Below are 15,023 nucleotides of genomic sequence, written 5' to 3' on the forward strand. Positions count from 1 at the left end.
ATAATTGAAATGGGTATATATTTGTTTTTTGTTAAGTTGCCTAATAATTATGCACAGTAATAGTCACCTGCACACACAGATATCCCCCTAAAATAGCTAAAACTAAAAACAAACTAAAAACTACTTCCAAAAATATTCAGCTTTGATATTAATGAGTTTTTTGGGTTCATTGAGAACATGGTTGTTGTTCAATAATAAAATTAATCCTCGAAAATACAACTTGCCTAATAATTCTGCACTCCCTGTATTTAGGCCCAGGCACCCAGGCAGAGGAGAGAGGTCGCGTAACAGAGAATCTTGCCTTATGTCAGCACAGAATCTGTCTTCATGTCATAGCAGAGAATCAGGCTTCACGTCACCCACCACTGGAACAGGCCACTGTCACACATTTAGGCCCAGGCACCCAGGCAGAGGAGAGAGGTCGCGTAACAGAGAATCTGGCCTTATTTCAGCACAGAATCTGTCTTCATGTCATAGCAGAGAATCAGGCTTCACGTCACCCACCACTGGAACAGGCCACTGTCACACATTTAGGCCCCTGCACCCAGACAGAGGAGAGCGGTCCCGTAACAGAGATCTGGCCTTATGTCAGCGCAGAATCAGTCTTCATGTCATAGCAGAGAATCAGGCTTCACGTCACCCACCACTGGAACAGGCCACTGTCACACATTTAGGCCCCGGCACCCAGACAGAGGAGATCGGTCCCGTAACAGAGAATCTGGCCTTATGTCAGCGCAGAATCTGTCTTCATGTCATAGCAGAGAATCAGGCTTCACGTCACCCACCACTGGAACAGGCCACTGTCACACATTTAGGCCCCGGCACCCAGACAGAGGAGAGCGGTCCCGTAACAGAGAATCTGGCCTTATGTCAGCACAGAATCTGTCTTCATGTCATAGCAGAGAATCAGGCTTCACGTCACCCACCACTGGAACAGGCCACTGTCACATATTTAGGCCCAGGCACCCAGGCAGAGGAGAGAGGTCGCGTAACAAAGAATCTTGCCTTATGTCAGCACAGAATCTGTCTTCATGTCATAGCAGAGAATCAGGCTTCACGTCACCCACCACTGGAACAGGCCACTGTCACACATTTAGGCCCAGGCACCCAGGCAGAGGAAAGAGGTCGCGTAACAGAGAATCTGGCCTTATGTCAGCACAGAATCTGTCTTCATGTCATAGCAGAGAATCAGGCTTCACGTCACCAACCACTGGAACAGGCCACTGTCACACATTTAGGCCCAGGCACCCAGGCAGAGGAGAGCGGTCCAGTAACAGAGAATCTGGCCTGATGTCAGCGCAGAATCTGTCTTCATGTCATAGCAGAGAATCAGGCTTCACGTCACCCACCACTGGAACAGGCCACTGTCACACATTTAGGCCCAGGCACCCAGGCAGAGGAGAGAGGTTGCGTAACAGAGAATCTTGCCTTATGTCAGCACAGAATCTGTCTTCATGTCATAGCAGAGAATCAGGCTTCACGTCACCCACCACTGGAACAGGCCACTGTCACACATTTAGGCCCAGGCACCCAAGCAGAGGAGAGAGGTCGCGTAACAGAGAATCTGGCCTTATGTCAGCACAGAATCTGTCTTCATGTCATAGCAGAGAATCAGGCTTCACGTCACCCACCACTGGGACAGGCCACTGTCACACATTTAGGCCTCGGCACCCAGACAGAGGAGAGCGGTCCCGTAACAGAGAATCTGGCCTTATGTCAGCGCAGAATCTGTCTTCATGTCATAGCAGAGAATCAGGCTTCACGTCACCCACCACTGGAACAGGCCACTGTCACACATTTAGGCCCAGGCACCCAGGCAGAGGAGAGAGGTCGCGTAACAGAGAATCTGGCCTTATGTCAGCACAGAATCTGTCTTCATGTCATAGCAGAGAATCAGGCTTTACGTCACCCACCACTGGAACAGGCCACTGTCACACATTTAGGCCCCGGCACCCAGACAGAGGAGAGAGGTTCCGTAACAGAGAATCTGGCCTTATGTCAGCGCAGAATCAGTCTTCATGTCATAGCAGAGAATCAGGCTTCACGTCACCCACCACTGGAACAGGCCACTGTCACACATTTCGGCCCCGGCACCCAGACAGAGGAGAGCGGTCCCGTAACAGAGAATCTGGCCTTATGTCAGCGCAGAATCTGTCTTCATGTCATAGCAGAGAATCAGGCTTCACGTCACCCACCACTGGAACAGGCCACTGTCACATATTTAGGCCCAGGCACCCAGGCAGAGGAGAGAGGTCGCGTAACAGAGAATCTTGCCTTATGTCAGCACAGAATCAGTCTTCATGTCATAGCAGAGAATCAGGCTTCACGTCACCCACCACTGGAACAGGCCACTGTCACACATTTAGGCCCAGGCACCCAGGCAGAGGAGAGAGGTCGCGTAACAGAGAATCTGGCCTTATGTCAGCACAGAATCTGTCTTCATGTCATAGCAGAGAATCAGGCTTCACGTCACCCACCACTGGAACAGGCCACTGTCACACATTTAGGCCCCGGCACCCAGACAGAGGAGAGCGGTCCCGTAACAGAGAATCTGGCCTTATGTCAGCGCAGAATCTGTCTTCATGTCATAGCAGAGAATCAGGCTTCACGTCACCCACCACTGGAACAGGCCACTGTCACACATTTAGGCCCAGGCACCCAGGCAGAGGAGAGAGGTTGCGTAACAGAGAATCTTGCCTTATGTCAGCACAGAATCAGTCTTCATGTCATAGCAGAGAATCAGGCTTCACGTCACCCACCACTGGAACAGGCCACTGTCACACATTTAGGCCCAGGCACCCAGGCAGAGGAGAGAGGTCGCGTAACAGAGAATCTGGCCTTATGTCAGCACAGAATCTGTCTTCATGTCATAGCAGAGAATCAGGCTTCACGTCACCCACCACTGGGACAGGCCACTGTCACACATTTAGGCCTCGGCACCCAGACAGAGGAGAGCGGTCCCGTAACAGAGAATCTGGCCTTATGTCAGCGCAGAATCTGTCTTCATGTCATAGCAGAGAATCAGGCTTCACGTCAGCCACCACTGTAACAGGCCACTGTCACACATTTAGGCCCAGGCACCCAGGCATAGGAGAGAGGTCCCGTAACAGAGAATCTGGCCTTATGTCAGCGCAGAATCTGTCTTCATGTCATAGCAGAGAATCAGGCTTCACGTCACCAACCACTTGAACAGGCCACTGTCACATATTTAGGCCCAGGCACCCAGGCAGAGGAGAGAGGTCGCGTAACAGAGAATCTTGCCTGATGTCAGCACAGAATCTGTCTTCATGTCATAGCAGAGAATCAGGCTTCACGTCACCCACCACTGGAACAGGCCACTGTCACACATTTAGGCCCAGGCACCCAGGCAGAGGAGAGAGGTCGCGTAACAGAGAATCTGGCCTTATGTCAGCACAGAATCTGTCTTCATGTCATAGCAGAGAATCAGGCTTTACGTCACCCACCACTGGAACAGGCCACTGTCACACATTTAGGCCCCGGCACCCAGACAGAGGAGAGCGGTCCCGTAACAGAGAATCTGGCCTTATGTCAGCGCAGAATCAGTCTTCATGTCATAGCAGAGAATCAGGCTTCACGTCACCCACCACTGGAACAGGCCACTGTCACACATTTCGGCCCCGGCACCCAGACAGAGGAGAGCGGTCCCGTAACAGAGAATCTGGCCTTATGTCAGCGCAGAATCTGTCTTCATGTCATAGCAGAGAATCAGGCTTCACGTCACCCACCACTGGAACAGGCCACTGTCACATATTTAGGCCCAGGCACCCAGGCAGAGGAGAGAGGTCGCGTAACAGAGAATCTTGCCTTATGTCAGCACAGAATCAGTCTTCATGTCATAGCAGAGAATCAGGCTTCACGTCACCCACCACTGGAACAGGCCACTGTCACACATTTAGGCCCAGGCACCCAGGCAGAGGAGAGAGGTCGCGTAACAGAGAATCTGGCCTTATGTCAGCACAGAATCTGTCTTCATGTCATAGCAGAGAATCAGGCTTCACGTCACCCACCACTGGAACAGGCCACTGTCACACATTTAGGCCCCGGCACCCAGACAGAGGAGAGCGGTCCCGTAACAGAGAATCTGGCCTTATGTCAGCGCAGAATCTGTCTTCATGTCATAGCAGAGAATCAGGCTTCACGTCACCCACCACTGGAACAGGCTACTGTCACACATTTAGGCCCAGGCACCCAGGCAGAGGAGAGAGGTCGCGTAACAGAGAATCTGGACTTATGTCAGCACAGAATCTGTCTTCATGTCATAGCAGAGAATCAGGCTTCACGTCACCCACCACTGGAACAGGCCACTGTCACACATTTAGGCCCCTGCACCCAGACAGAGGAGAGCGGTCCCGTAACAGAGATCTGGCCTTATGTCAGCACAGAATCAGTCTTCATGTCATAGCAGAGAATCAGGCTTCACGTCACCCACCACTGGAACAGGCCACTGTCACACATTTAGGCCCAGGCACCCAGACAGAGGAGAGCGGTCCCGTAACAGAGAATCTGGCCTTATGTCAGCGCAGAATCTGTCTTCATGTCATAGCAGAGAATCAGGCTTCACGTCACCCACCACTGGAACAGGCCACTGTCACACATTTAGGCCCAGGCACCCAGGCAGAGGAGAGAGGTCCCGTAACAGAGAATCTGGCCTTATGTCAGTGCAGAATCAGTCTTCATGTCATAGCAGAGAATCAGGCTTCAAATCACCCACCACTTGAACAGGCCACTGTCACATATTTAGGCCCAGGCACCCAGGCAGAGGAGAGAGGTCGCGTAACAGAGAATCTTGCCTTATGTCAGCACAGAATCTGTCTTCATGTCATAGCAGAGAATCAGGCTTCACGTCACCCACCACTGGAACAGGCCACTGTCACACATTTAGGCCCAGGCACCCAGGCAGAGGAGAGAGGTCGCGTAACAGAGAATCTGGCCTTATGTCAGCACAGAATCTGTCTTCATGTCATAGCAGAGAATCAGGCTTCACGTCACCCACCACTGGAACAGGCCACTGTCACACATTTAGGCCCCGGCACCCAGACAGAGGAGAGCGGTCCCGTAACAGAGAATCTGGCCTTATGTCAGCGCAGAATCTGTCTTCATGTCATAGCAGAGAATCAGGCTTCACGTCACCCACCACTGGAACAGGCCACTGTCACACATTTAGGCCCAGGCACCCAGGCAGAGGAGAGAGGTCCCGTAACAGAGAATCTGGCCTTATGTCAGTGCAGAATCTGTCTTCATGTCATAGCAGAGAATCAGGCTTCACATCACCCACCACTTGAACAGTCCACTGTCACATATTTAGGCCCAGGCACCCAGGCAGAGGAGAGAGGTCGCGTAACAGAGAATCTTGCCTTATGTCAGCACAGAATCTGTCTTCATGTCATAGCAGAGAATCAGGCTTCACGTCACCCACCACTGGAACAGGCCACTGTCACACATTTAGGCCCAGGCACGCAGGCAGAGGAGAGAGGTCGCGTAACAGAGAATCTGGCCTTATGTCAGCACAGAATCTGTCTTCATGTCATAGCAGAGAATCAGGCTTCACGTCACCCACCACTGGAACAGGCCACTGTCACACATTTAGGCCCCGGCACCCAGACATAGGAGAGCGGTCCCGTAACAGAGAATCTGGCCTTATGTCAGCGCAGAATCTGTCTTCATGTCATAGCAGAGAATCAGGCTTCACGTCACCCACCACTGGAACAGGCCACTGTCACACATTTAGGCCCAGGCACCCAGGCAGAGGAGAGAGGTCGCGTAACAGAGAATCTTGCCTTATGTCAGCACAGAATCTGTCTTCATGTCATAGCAGAGAATCAGGCTTCACGTCACCCACCACTGGAACAGGCCACTGTCACACATTTAGGCCCCGGCACCCAGGCAGAGGAGAGAGGTCGCGTAACAGAGAATCTGGCCTTATGTCAGCACAGAATCTGTCTTCATGTCATAGCAGAGAATCAGGCTTCACGTTACCCACCACTGGAACAGGCCACTGTCACACATTTAGGCCCCGGCACCCAGACAGAGGAGAGCGGTCCCGTAACAGAGAATCTGGCCTTATGTCAGTGCAGAATCTGTCTTCATGTCATAGCAGAGAATCAGGCTTCACATCACCCACCACTTGAACAGTCCACTGTCACATATTTAGGCCCAGGCACCCAGGCAGAGGAGAGAGGTCGCGTAACAGAGAATCTTGCCTTATGTCAGCACAGAATCTGTCTTCATGTCATAGCAGAGAATCAGGCTTCACGTCACCCACCACTGGAACAGGCCACTGTCACACATTTAGGCCCAGGCACGCAGGCAGAGGAGAGAGGTCGCGTAACAGAGAATCTGGCCTTATGTCAGCACAGAATCTGTCTTCATGTCATAGCAGAGAATCAGGCTTCACGTCACCCACCACTGGAACAGGCCACTGTCACACATTTAGGCCCCGGCACCCAGACAGAGGAGAGCGGTCCCGTAACAGAGAATCTGGCCTTATGTCAGCGCAGAATCTGTCTTCATGTCATAGCAGAGAATCAGGCTTCACGTCACCCACCACTGGAACAGGCCACTGTCACACATTTAGGCCCAGGCACCCAGGCAGAGGAGAGAGGTCGCGTAACAGAGAATCTTGCCTTATGTCAGCACAGAATCTGTCTTCATGTCATAGCAGAGAATCAGGCTTCACGTCACCCACCACTGGAACAGGCCACTGTCACACATTTAGGCCCAGGCACGCAGGCAGAGGAGAGAGGTCGCGTAACAGAGAATCTGGCCTTATGTCAGCACAGAATCTGTCTTCATGTCATAGCAGAGAATCAGGCTTCACGTCACCCACCACTGGAACAGGCCACTGTCACACATTTAGGCCCCGGCACCCAGACAGAGGAGAGCGGTCCCGTAACAGAGAATCTGGCCTTATGTCAGCGCAGAATCTGTCTTCATGTCATAGCAGAGAATCAGGCTTCACGTCACCCACCACTGGAACAGGCCACTGTCACACATTTAGGCCCAGGCACCCAGGCAGAGGAGAGAGGTCACGTAACAGAGAATCTTGCCTTATGTCAGCACAGAATCTGTCTTCATGTCATAGCAGAGAATCAGGCTTCACGTCACCCACCACTGGAACAGGCCACTGTCACACATTTAGGCCCCGGCACCCAGACAGAGGAGAGCGGTCCCGTAACAGAGAATCTGGCCTTATGTCAGCACAGAATCTGTCTTCATGTCATAGCAGAGAATCAGGCTTCACGTCACCCACCACTGGAACAGGCCACTGTCACACATTTAGGCCCAGGCACCCAGGCAGAGGAGAGAGGTCGCGTAACAGAGAATCTTGCCTTATGTCAGCACAGAATCTGTCTTCATGTCATAGCAGAGAATCAGGCTTCACGTCACCCACCACTGGAACAGGCCACTGTCACACATTTAGGCCCCGGCACCCAGACAGAGGAGAGCGGTCCCGTAACAGAGAATCTGGCCTTATGTCAGCACAGAATCTGTCTTCATGTCATAGCAGAGAATCAGGCTTCACGTCACCCACCACTGGAACAGGCCACTGTCACACATTTAGGCCCCGGCACCCAGACAGAGGAGAGTGGTCCCGTAACAGAGAATCTGGCCTTATGTCAGCACAGAATTTGTCTTCATGTCATAGCAGAGAATCAGGCTTCACGTCACCCACCACTGGAACAGGCCACTGTCACACATTTAGGCCCCGGCACCCAGACAGAGGAGAGCGGTCCCGTAACAGAGAATCTGGCCTTATGTCAGCGCAGAATCAGTCTTCATGTCATAGCAGAGAATCAGGCTTCACGTCACCCACCACTGGAACAGGCCACTGTCACACATTTCGGCCCCGGCACCCAGACAGAGGAGAGCGGTCCCGTAACAGAGAATCTGGCCTTATGTCAGCGCAGAATCTGTCTTCATGTCATAGCAGAGAATCAGGCTTCACGTCACCCACCACTGGAACAGGCCACTGTCACATATTTAGGCCCAGGCACCCAGGCAGAGGAGAGAGGTCGCGTAACAGAGAATCTTGCCTTATGTCAGCACAGAATCAGTCTTCATGTCATAGCAGAGAATCAGGCTTCACGTCACCCACCACTGGAACAGGCCACTGTCACACATTTAGGCCCAGGCACCCAGGCAGAGGAGAGAGGTCGCGTAACAGAGAATCTGGCCTTATGTCAGCACAGAATCTGTCTTCATGTCATAGCAGAGAATCAGGCTTCACGTCACCCACCACTGGAACAGGCCACTGTCACACATTTAGGCCCCGGCACCCAGACAGAGGAGAGCGGTCCCGTAACAGAGAATCTGGCCTTATGTCAGCGCAGAATCTGTCTTCATGTCATAGCAGAGAATCAGGCTTCACTTCACCCACCACTGGAACAGGCCACTGTCACACATTTAGGCCCAGGCACCCAGGCAGAGGAGAGAGGTTGCGTAACAGAGAATCTTGCCTTATGTCAGCACAGAATCAGTCTTCATGTCATAGCAGAGAATCAGGCTTCACGTCACCCACCACTGGAACAGGCCACTGTCACACATTTAGGCCCAGGCACCCAGGCAGAGGAGAGAGGTCGCGTAACAGAGAATCTGGCCTTATGTCAGCACAGAATCTGTCTTCATGTCATAGCAGAGAATCAGGCTTCACGTCACCCACCACTGGGACAGGCCACTGTCACACATTTAGGCCTCGGCACCCAGACAGAGGAGAGCGGTCCCGTAACAGAGAATCTGGCCTTATGTCAGCGCAGAATCTGTCTTCATGTCATAGCAGAGAATCAGGCTTCACGTCACCCACCACTGTAACAGGCCACTGTCACACATTTAGGCCCAGGCACCCAGGCATAGGAGAGAGGTCCCGTAACAGAGAATCTGGCCTTATGTCAGCGCAGAATCTGTCTTCATGTCATAGCAGAGAATCAGGCTTCACGTCACCAACCACTTGAACAGGCCACTGTCACATATTTAGGCCCAGGCACCCAGGCAGAGGAGAGAGGTCGCGTAACAGAGAATCTTGCCTGATGTCAGCACAGAATCTGTCTTCATGTCATAGCAGAGAATCAGGCTTCACGTCACCCACCACTGGAACAGGCCACTGTCACACATTTAGGCCCAGGCACCCAGGCAGAGGAGAGAGGTCGCGTAACAGAGAATCTGGCCTTATGTCAGCACAGAATCTGTCTTCATGTCATAGCAGAGAATCAGGCTTTACGTCACCCACCACTGGAACAGGCCACTGTCACACATTTAGGCCCCGGCACCCAGACAGAGGAGAGCGGTCCCGTAACAGAGAATCTGGCCTTATGTCAGCGCAGAATCAGTCTTCATGTCATAGCAGAGAATCAGGCTTCACGTCACCCACCACTGGAACAGGCCACTGTCACACATTTAGGCCCAGGCACCCAGGCAGAGGAGAGAGGTCGCGTAACAGAGAATCTGGCCTTATGTCAGCACAGAATCTGTCTTCATGTCATAGCAGAGAATCAGGCTTCACGTCACCCACCACTGGAACAGGCCACTGTCACACATTTAGGCCCCTGCACCCAGACAGAGGAGAGCGGTCCCGTAACAGAGATCTGGCCTTATGTCAGCACAGAATCAGTCTTCATGTCATAGCAGAGAATCAGGCTTCACGTCACCCACCACTGGAACAGGCCACTGTCACACATTTAGGCCCAGGCACCCAGACAGAGGAGAGCGGTCCCGTAACAGAGAATCTGGCCTTATGTCAGCGCAGAATCTGTCTTCATGTCATAGCAGAGAATCAGGCTTCACGTCACCCACCACTGGAACAGGCCACTGTCACACATTTAGGCCCAGGCACCCAGGCAGAGGAGAGAGGTCCCGTAACAGAGAATCTGGCCTTATGTCAGTGCAGAATCAGTCTTCATGTCATAGCAGAGAATCAGGCTTCAAATCACCCACCACTTGAACAGACCACTGTCACATATTTAGGCCCAGGCACCCAGGCAGAGGAGAGAGGTCGCGTAACAGAGAATCTTGCCTTATGTCAGCACAGAATCTGTCTTCATGTCATAGCAGAGAATCAGGCTTCACGTCACCCACCACTGGAACAGGCCACTGTCACACATTTAGGCCCAGGCACCCAGGCAGAGGAGAGAGGTCGCGTAACAGAGAATCTGGCCTTATGTCAGCACAGAATCTGTCTTCATGTCATAGCAGAGAATCAGGCTTCACGTCACCCACCACTGGAACAGGCCACTGTCACACATTTAGGCCCCGGCACCCAGACAGAGGAGAGCGGTCCCGTAACAGAGAATCTGGCCTTATGTCAGCGCAGAATCTGTCTTCATGTCATAGCAGAGAATCAGGCTTCACGTCACCCACCACTGGAACAGGCCACTGTCACACATTTAGGCCCAGGCACCCAGGCAGAGGAGAGAGGTCCCGTAACAGAGAATCTGGCCTTATGTCAGTGCAGAATCTGTCTTCATGTCATAGCAGAGAATCAGGCTTCACATCACCCACCACTTGAACAGTCCACTGTCACATATTTAGGCCCAGGCACCCAGGCAGAGGAGAGAGGTCGCGTAACAGAGAATCTTGCCTTATGTCAGCACAGAATCTGTCTTCATGTCATAGCAGAGAATCAGGCTTCACGTCACCCACCACTGGAACAGGCCACTGTCACACATTTAGGCCCAGGCACGCAGGCAGAGGAGAGAGGTCGCGTAACAGAGAATCTGGCCTTATGTCAGCACAGAATCTGTCTTCATGTCATAGCAGAGAATCAGGCTTCACGTCACCCACCACTGGAACAGGCCACTGTCACACATTTAGGCCCCGGCACCCAGACATAGGAGAGCGGTCCCGTAACAGAGAATCTGGCCTTATGTCAGCGCAGAATCTGTCTTCATGTCATAGCAGAGAATCAGGCTTCACGTCACCCACCACTGGAACAGGCCACTGTCACACATTTAGGCCCAGGCACCCAGGCAGAGGAGAGAGGTCGCGTAACAGAGAATCTTGCCTTATGTCAGCACAGAATCTGTCTTCATGTCATAGCAGAGAATCAGGCTTCACGTCACCCACCACTGGAACAGGCCACTGTCACACATTTAGGCCCCGGCACCCAGGCAGAGGAGAGAGGTCGCGTAACAGAGAATCTGGCCTTATGTCAGCACAGAATCTGTCTTCATGTCATAGCAGAGAATCAGGCTTCACGTCACCCACCACTGGAACAGGCCACTGTCACACATTTAGGCCCCGGCACCCAGACAGAGGAGAGCGGTCCCGTAACAGAGAATCTGGCCTTATGTCAGCGCAGAATCTGTCTTCATGTCATAGCAGAGAATCAGGCTTCACGTCACCCACCACTGGAACAGGCCACTGTCACACATTTAGGCCCAGGCACCCAGGCAGAGGAGAGAGGTCGCGTAACAGAGAATCTTGCCTTATGTCAGCACAGAATCTGTCTTCATGTCATAGCAGAGAATCAGGCTTCACGTCACCCACCACTGGAACAGGCCACTGTCACACATTTAGGCCCCGGCACCCAGACAGAGGAGAGCGGTCCCGTAACAGAGAATCTGGCCTTATGTCAGCACAGAATCTGTCTTCATGTCATAGCAGAGAATCAGGCTTCACGTCACCCACCACTGGAACAGGCCACTGTCACACATTTAGGCCCAGGCACCCAGGCAGAGGAGAGAGGTCGCGTAACAGAGAATCTTGCCTTATGTCAGCACAGAATCTGTCTTCATGTCATAGCAGAGAATCAGGCTTCACGTCACCCACCACTGGAACAGGCCACTGTCACACATTTAGGCCCCGGCACCCAGACAGAGGAGAGCGGTCCCGTAACAGAGAATCTGGCCTTATGTCAGCACAGAATCTGTCTTCATGTCATAGCAGAGAATCAGGCTTCACGTCACCCACCACTGGAACAGGCCACTGTCACACATTTAGGCCCCGGCACCCAGACAGAGGAGAGTGGTCCCGTAACAGAGAATCTGGCCTTATGTCAGCACAGAATTTGTCTTCATGTCATAGCAGAGAATCAGGCTTCACGTCACCCACCACTGGAACAGGCCACTGTCACACATTTAGGCCCAGGCACCCAGGCAGAGGAGAGAGGTCGCGTAACAGAGAATCTGGCCTTATGTCAGCACAGAATCTGTCTTCATGTCATAGCAGAGAATCAGGCTTCACGTCACCAACCACTGGAACAGGCCACTGTCACACATTTAGGCCCAGGCACCCAGGCAGAGGAGAGAGGTCCCGTAATAGAGAATCTGGCCTGATGTCATCACAGAATCTGTCTTCATGTCATAGCAGAGAATCAGGCTTCACGTCACCCACCACTGGAACAGGCCACTGTCACACATTTAGGCCCAGGCACCCAGGCAGAGGAGAGAGGTTGCGTAACAGAGAATCTTGCCTTATGTCAGCACAGAATCTGTCTTTATGTCATAGCAGAGAATCAGGCTTCACGTCACCCACCACTGGAACAGGCCACTGTCACACATTTAGGCCCAGGCACCCAGGCAGAGGAGAGAGGTCGTGTAACAGAGAATCTGGCCTTATGTCAGCACAGAATCTGTCTTCATGTCATAGCAGAGAATCAGGCTTCACGTCACCGACCACTGGGACAGGCCACTGTCACACATTTAGGCCTAGGCACCCAGACAGAGGAGAGCGGTCCCGTAACAGAGAATCTGGCCTTATGTCAGTGCAGAATCTGTCTTCATGTCATTGCAGAGAATCAGGCTTCACGTCACCCACCACTGGAACAGGCCACTGTCACACATTTAGGCCCAGGCACCCAGGCAGAGGAGAGAGGTCGCGTAACAGAGAATCTGGCCTTATGTCAGCACAGAATCTGTCTTCATGTCATAGCAGAGAATCAGGCTTTACGTCACCCACCACTGGAACAGGCCACTGTCACACATTTAGGCCCCGGCACCCAGACAGAGGAGAGCGGTCCCGTGACAGAGAATCTGGCCTTATGTCAGCGCAGAATCAGTCTTCATGTCATAGCAGAGAATCAGGCTTCACGTCACCCACCACTGGAACAGGCCACTGTCACACATTTCGGCCCCGGCACCCAGACAGAGGAGAGCGGTCCCGTAACAGAGAATCTGGCCTTATGTCAGCGCAGAATCTGTCTTCATGTCATAGCAGAGAATCAGGCTTCACGTCACCCACCACTGGAACAGGCCACTGTCACATATTTAGGCCCAGGCACCCAGGCAGAGGAGAGAGGTCGCGTAACAGAGAATCTTGCCTTATGTCAGCACAGAATCTGTCTTCATGTCATAGCAGAGAATCAGGCTTCACGTCACCCACCACTGGAACAGGCCACTGTCACACATTTAGGCCCAGGCACCCAGGCAGAGGAGAGAGGTCGCGTAACAGAGAATCTGGCCTTATGTCAGCACAGAATTTGTCTTCATGTCATAGCAGAGAATCAGGCTTCACGTCACCCACCACTGGAACAGGCCACTGTCACACATTTAGGCCCCGGCACCCAGACAGAGGAGAGCGGTCCCGTAACAGAGAATCTGGCCTTATGTCAGCTCAGAATCTGTCTTCATGTCATAGCAGAGAATCAGGCTTCACGTCACCCACCACTGGAACAGGCTACTGTCACACATTTAGGCCCAGGCACCCAGACAGAGGAGAGGTTCATTCAACTTTCGGTTGCCCCGCAATATAATGGTAAAATGAAATTAAAAATAGTATTGAATGAGGAAGTGCCCTGGAGTAGAATAATATATTGTTAAGGGGAGGTAGTTAATATCTAATCTGCACAAGGGATGGACAGGTCCTGTGGGATCCATGCCTGGTTCATTTTTATGAACGTCAGCTTGTCCACATTGGCTGTAGACAGGCCGCTGCGTTTGTCTGTAATGACGCCCCCTGCCGTGCTGAATACACGTTCAGACAAAACGCAGGCCGCCGGGCAGGCCAGTACCTCCAAGGCATAAAAGGCTAGCTCTGGCCACGTGGACAATTGGAGACCCAGAAGTTGAATGGGGCCGAACCATCAGTCAGTACGTGGAGGGGTGTGCACAGGTATCATCGCCACTGGCCATGTTGGTGGAGTACTCGAAACAGCGCAACAGGGCACATAGGTCTCGTATGGAGGTCGAGTCATTGGTGGTGAAGTGTGTCTGATCCACAGTGCGACTGACCCGTGCGTGCTGCAGCTGAAACTCCACTATGGCCTGCTGCTGCTCGCACAGTCTGTCCAGCATATGCAAGGTGGAGTTCCACCTGGTGGGTACGTCGCATATGAGGCGGTGAGCGGGAAGGCCGAAGTTACGCTGTAGCGCAGACAGGCGAGCAGCGGCATGGTGTGAACGCCGGAAGCGCGAACAGACGGCCCGCACTTTATGCAGCAGCTCTGACATGTCGGGGTAGTTGCGAATGAACTTCTGAACCACCAAATTCAGCACATGCACATGCGCCAGGCAAGGCGTCAAACCGGCTAGTCCCAGAGCTGCAACGAGATTTCGCCCATTATCGCACACCACCAGGCCGGGCTTGAGGCTCACCGGCAGCAACCACTCGTTGGTCTGTTGTTCTATACCCCGCCACAACTCCTGTGCGGTGTGGGGCCTGTCCCCCAAACATATGAGTTTCAGAATGGCCTGCTGACGTTTACCCCGGGCTGTGCTGAAGTTGGTGGTGAAGGTGTGTGGCTGACTGGATGAGCAGGTGGAAGAAGAGGAGGAGGAAGCTGAGTAGGAGGAGGAGGAGACAGGAGGCAAAGAATGTTGCCCTGCGATCCTTGGCGGCGGAAGGACGTGCGCCAAACAGCTCTCCGCCTGGGGCCCAGCCGCCACTACATTTACCCAGTGTGCAGTTAGGGAGATATAGCGTCCCTGGCCGTGCTTACTGGTCCACGTATCTGTGGTTAGGTGGACCTTGCCACAGATGGCGTTGCGCAGTGCACACTTGATTTTATCGGACACTTGTTTGTGCAAGGAAGGCACGGCTCTCTTGGAGAAGTAGTGGCGGCTGGGAACAACATA

This window comes from Bufo bufo, chromosome 3 (genome assembly GCF_905171765.1).
Source record: "Bufo bufo chromosome 3, aBufBuf1.1, whole genome shotgun sequence".
Taxonomy (NCBI): Eukaryota; Metazoa; Chordata; class Amphibia; order Anura; family Bufonidae; genus Bufo; species Bufo bufo.